The following is a 5856-nucleotide window of genomic DNA, read 5'->3' on the forward strand; positions in this document are numbered from 1 at the left end:
AACTACAGAATAAAGATTCTAGTTGCCCTAACCAAAAAAAGTACCTGCTTCATGGCATTGTGGTGAAACTCAAATGAAGGAATGAATGCAGTGGCAAACCTTGGCACATAGTAAGTGCTCAATACTTACTGTGAATACTGTATGTTTTACTATTGTTGTTATTACAGACAGTCCAGGGATGAAAAAATAGGCAAGCAATCATGGAGGGCTGCCAGGCAGAAGCATGATGTTAGACATGGAAGCAGATCCAAAGGGCTAAGAAAGCTAAGAAAGATTTTCATTGCTAGGTTAGGGAAAGTGGGTGGTGGTGCTGATGCAAGGTAAAAATAATAATAATGCAAATAATTAAAAAGGAGTCCTTGATAAAAGATGTTTCAAGATAGAATCAGGGCTTCCCCGGTGGCGCAGCGGTTGAGCGCGGGGTTGCGAAGCTGCCCGCAGCCTCTGCAGTGCCGGTTCGATCCCCAGCTGCTCCCCGGCCACCAGAGGAGGGTCCCACATGGCGCGCAGACCTCTCCTGCCGCCCGCTGCTCCCCTCAGCAGTGTACTTCGGTCCGTCTGCCTGTTCTGCATCCTGCTCTGACTCTGGTGAATTCTCTCACCCTCCCGCGCTTCTGACTGTACCCAGTGCTTGTATGAATAAATAAATAAATAAATAAATCTTAAAAAAAAAATTAAAAAAAAAAAAGATAGAATCAATGCTGGGGCACATAATACAGGATTTGGGGTGAACTCCACAGCATGAGGATAGGAGCTAACATCTCTGCCTGGGAATCAGCACAGAATCCAGCCCAAGGAGATCTCAGATGAACACATACAGAAAGGTTTAAGTGTTTGTATGAAGACATTTATTATAAACAGTTGTGGTTTGAGAAGTCTCTTGCCAAACTCTCACAGTGAAGTAATGTTGGGGTTTTGGACTTGGCCTGGTCTAAAATTCAGTTCTATCCAATGCCAGATTTCCTGATCTTTCTATGACATCCTACTGCCTTTATTGATTTCTCTCCACATCTCCCCAAGTTCTGAAACATAGTGGGTGCTTGTTCCACACTGGCAGAGAGGATGGAAGGATGGGTAGAGGGTGTGTGGAAGGTGGACTATGGAACCATAGTTGGATGGCACATGAATGATAAGCGACAGATGACTTAGATGGTAGCTAGATCAATGGATGGATGGTGGCCAGGAGAGTGGGTGGAGGGTGCCCCATGACTGGAAGAAAGATGTGGATGAGTAGTCAGATGGTTGAGAGAATGGATGGTGAAAAGGATGGATGGATGAATGGTGGACAGATGGACAGAATCACAGGCTTGCTTTATACTTAATAGCTCATGAGGTAGATACCACCTAAAGACCAAGCAGTAGCCCAGGGTGAAGAGGAGATGAAGAAGCAACTAAGTATAGACAGAGACTTAGGAACCCAGTTCTACTAATGCTAGCTACTAAGTGCTACAGATAATTCAGTACCACATTCAGGGCCTGTGCCAACCCTGTACAGACATCATCTCACTTTGTTACACCCATAAAGGGGCTGGAGCATTGAGAAGCCCGTCTCCAAGTTGCACAGGGAGCAGTTGGCAGTATCAGAACTCAGTCTCGGCTGCTGGATACTCCAAGTTCCTACGCTTAACCTCCATGGTTAGCTCCTGTGGTTGACCTTTCTCTTCACAGAAGAAACTTATAACACCAGCTAGAAGTCAGGAAATACTTTTCAGGGAAGGAGATACCTGAGTTGAGTCTTAAATGGCAAGATAATAAAGGGCTTTCGAGGCAGAAAGAACAGAGCCCTGAGCTCCAAGAGACATGCAAATCCTTCCTGCAAGTGAGAAGAAAATAGGAAAAAAAGACAAGATAGAGAGGTAGGCTGGGACCACAACAGGGAGAGTTTCGACTGCCAAATATAGAATAATTAATAGTGATATTAATAGCAATGGCGATTATGAGTCAAAAAAGTACATTCTGCTAAGTACTTGTATTATTGCCTCTAATCCTTTCAAATATATGAGATTGGTTCTTACTTAATTATTAGCCCAAATGGCAGCTGAGGATGTGAAAAAGTTCAGCAACTTACTGGAGGTCATACAGCTGCTAAGTGGCAAAACTGAGATTTGAACCCAGGTCTTGCTGACTCCAAGGTCCAAGCTAACTTAACAATCATGCTGTCCCACAGGGGACCTTGAAGTTGGTCTGCCCTGCAAGGGTGATGGACTTCCTTCTGGTGAATTGGAAGCCATTGAAAGCTTTTAAACAGGGGAATAACCTCATAAATGTGTATATTATACATACCCCTGCTGATGAGTCGTAAGTTGGACAGAGTAAGACAAAACCGATCTCTGTAGAAGGTTCACCTTTGGTTGACTTCTTTGGCAAACCTAGCTTGGCCTAGACAACCTGCTGGGTCCCTGTGTCAGTCACTGATGGAAGTCAAGACAACAGCTCTACTATGTAACTTTAAGCAGGACCCAACCCTCACTTGCTCTAAGACTCCTTATAGGATACAAAGGACTGGCTGATAGATCCAGAGCCACCAACATTCCCTCCTATGTCTTCTGAGACTACACAATTAACTATGCCACTTTTAGCAACTTATAATAGCCTCGGGAAGTTGACATCTACATTTCCCCTCTCACTACCATGAAGTTCCAGTGGCTCTTCCTTCCAACATAAAAGAGTTATTTTTGATCACTGTTCAATGCAAAGCTTTGTTCTCCCAGCCCTCTGGTCTCATCGTCATCTGTTCTCTACAGAATCTTCTGCAACACACCTTTACATTCCAGAGCCACTCACTCCAAGAGGAAAGCTATTTATAAGCCTCTGACAGTGTATAATTGCTGATTGCATCTAGCTGGGAAGTTGTCAACAAGTAGCATTATGCTGGAGGCTGGCTCCTGAAATGCCAGCTTAGTTGTCAACTGTCGTTGGCTTGAGAACTGGGGAAGGTTTGCATCCCATTAAATGCAATCCAGAAACTAAACTGGTATGCGGAGAGAACTTGGACAAAGCAAGTGGTGACCATGGCCTTGGCCCATGTCCTGAAGAGTTTTCAGGTGGGACTGGTCCTCTCAGTCTTGGTTGAAGGCAGGCAGTGGGCATTTGCAGTGGTTTATCGGTGCGGGCTTTGGAACCAGGCTGCCTGGGTTCAAAGTTCAGCTCCAGTTCTTATGGGTGACTCAACCTTGACAAGTGACTAGCATCTCTGTGCCTCCATTCCCCCAAGTGGAAAATGGGAATGTAGGTTTCAGGTGGGATTGTGTGGAAAGTCATTAGAATCACCAAGGCGCAAAGTAACTGCTTAACAAAGTGCTGGATATTATTGTTATTACCAGGAGTCCAGGGTCGGTGAGAGGCCCCACCGGCCTGAAGAAATAAGCACAGCATAAGGCAGTGGTTCTCAAAGTATGGCCCCAGCTTTACCAGGGAACGTGGTTAGAAATGAAATTCTTAGACCACCAGACCCACCAAATCAGAACCTCTGGGGATGGGGCCATAAATCTGGGTTTGAATAACCCCTCCGGGTGATGCCAACACCCTTGACCCCTGAGAGCCCTGCCTTCAAGCCCTGCCTTCCACTCCTTCTAAGACACCCCTAACTGGCCAGTCTTCTGAAATGGATAAAAACGACAGCATTAGCTGTGCGAATTAAGTCAGAGTCTCTCTTTTTTCTGAGCTGTATTCCTCTCACTGCAAAAGGGGTGAAAATACAGGTTGTGTAAGGAACCAATGAAAATAGGGGTTTGCAAGCCTGATGGACCCAGCCCACCTCTGTCTTACCTTCCCAGAAGCCCTTAGGAAAATGTGCCTGAGACAAACGGTAGGCCCAGCTGATTTAAGAGTCTGGTTCATTGGCTTTGGAAACATATAGACCTTCATAGGGAGGAAAAAAACAGCCGAGAGGGGAGTCCCTGAGAGACTCTCAGCAGGGGGCATTCCCTCCTCCCAGTCAGGATCCAGTGCCTCCCTGACTTTTGGAAAGGCAGGAGCAAAGAGCCTTCCCGGGATGGAGGAGAGCGTGGCCTCAGAAAGGACTGGGACTCAAATCTTGGCTCCAGCAGAGTGATAGGGGCAATTTGCTATCCCTCTGAGTCTTTCTATAAAATGAAAATAATCATCCCCCCCATTCAGGGTTGTTGAGGTGACAAAATGAGGCTCTTGTCCAAAAGACCCTACTAAACACCTACTGCTCGCAGGTTCTGCTCTGGCTCTGCAGGGACTGCAGGAACTAAGGCACACCCCGCCCCCCCCACCCCAGGGCTAAGAGGAGACAAATGGTGAGAGATACACGAGGGGCCCATCCCAATGTGTGCGGTGAAGGAGGGGAGAGGAAGTCACAGTGGGGAGCGGAAAATCAGTGAGCAAAAGTACAGAATCTTGAAAACTGAACGGTAAGAGGATTTTCAGCTGGGGAGTGCAGCGATCAAATTTGAATGATTTTTTTTGTTTGTTTCTGAGTTTTTATTAACATGGGTTTTCTTTAAAAAGATTTATTTTTATTGATGCATACAAGAACTGAGTTGTAGGCCAGAGGTGCAGGGGGTGAGAGGATTCAACAGAGACAGAGTGGGGAACAGAACAGAACAGTGTATTTCAGGATTGACTGAAGTACACTGCTGAGGGGAGCAGCAGGCGAGACAGGAGAGGGCTGCTGCGCCATGTAGGGTATGTCCCTGGCCGGGGATAGAACTTAAACTGCAGTGACGCGATAGTTGGATAGCCTGAGATTTTAACGCCACCAGGGAGGCCCCCTTAACGTTGGTTTTTTTAAAAAAACTTACACCAGTGAGGGTGGGGAAGGTGATAGAAATAGGCAGGGCAGGGCAGGGCAGGAGAAAGAAATTCTCCTCTATTGGGAGTAAAGTTCCAGGTTCATCCCATGATGGATTTCTTAGCCACCCCTGTCCCTGCCTCCAACACGGTCCTTGAAAACTGCGTATCACTTCTTTAAGACAATCTTACTCCTCTGGGTGCCTGACTGGGCTGTGATCAGCTTCTGAAGTTCCCTGATGGGGTCATCCGTGTTGTACAACAGGGCCTTCTCCCCCAGAGTGGTCATTACAGATCGCCGCCACCATTTTGTGTGGAGCTCAAATCATCTGGAACCAGCTGATGCTAGTGCCAAATCTGAATTTCTCAAAGAGCTTTCTCATTTAAAAAACAAACAAACAGAATGGGCCATCCCAAGTGCGGTGAGGGTGTGGAGCGACGGGACTCTCACACATTGCTGCTGGAATAGAAGCCCACACACATATTTGGAAAACAGTCTGACAATTTCGTAGGAAGTTTAACATGTCCTTATCCTCCAGCCCAGTAATCCCACTTGTAGGTATTTACCCAGGTGATATTAAACATATGTTGATACACATAAACTGGAGGGGAATATTTGTTGCAACTTTATGCATAATCACCCCCAAGCTGGGAACAGTCCAGATCCCCTTGGCTGGTCACGGGAGAAGCTGTGTTGTCCCTCTCTGAAGTGCTTCCTGCTCGACGGTGGAGAAAAACGAATTACTGGCACTTACAACAGTGGCTTGACTCACATGAGAATTACACTGCGAGAAAGAGGACAGACACAAAAGAGAACACACTATATTATTCTATTTTTATGCTATTTTAGAAAAGCCAAAATTACATGGTTAGAAAACAGGTCAGTGGTTGCCAGGGAGTGGAGGAGAGAGGAAATTGATACAAAGGGGCAGAGGGGAACTCTTCAGGGTGACAGAGGGTCTATATCTTGATTCTGGCAGTGGTTACCTGACTCTGTGTTTGTCAAAATTTACAGAACTGTATACTAAAAAGAGTGCATTGTACTGTATGTGAGCTATGCCTTTTTAATAATAACATATTTGTTACAGAGAGAATAGA

The 5856-nt window shown here is 46.0% G+C and overlaps 1 pseudogene; it reads right to left on the reverse strand.

The window, feature by feature from the left end:
• Positions 1–4837: 4837 nt before the first annotated feature.
• Positions 4838–5066, reverse strand: LOC119254152 (ubiquitin-like protein 5; annotated as a pseudogene).
• Between the last annotated feature and the right edge of the window lie 790 nt (positions 5067–5856).

The sequence above is a fragment of the Talpa occidentalis genome, unplaced genomic scaffold (genome assembly GCF_014898055.3).
Source record: "Talpa occidentalis isolate TD23 unplaced genomic scaffold, MPIMG_talOcc4v2.1 talOcc4.10, whole genome shotgun sequence".
Taxonomy (NCBI): Eukaryota; Metazoa; Chordata; class Mammalia; order Eulipotyphla; family Talpidae; genus Talpa; species Talpa occidentalis.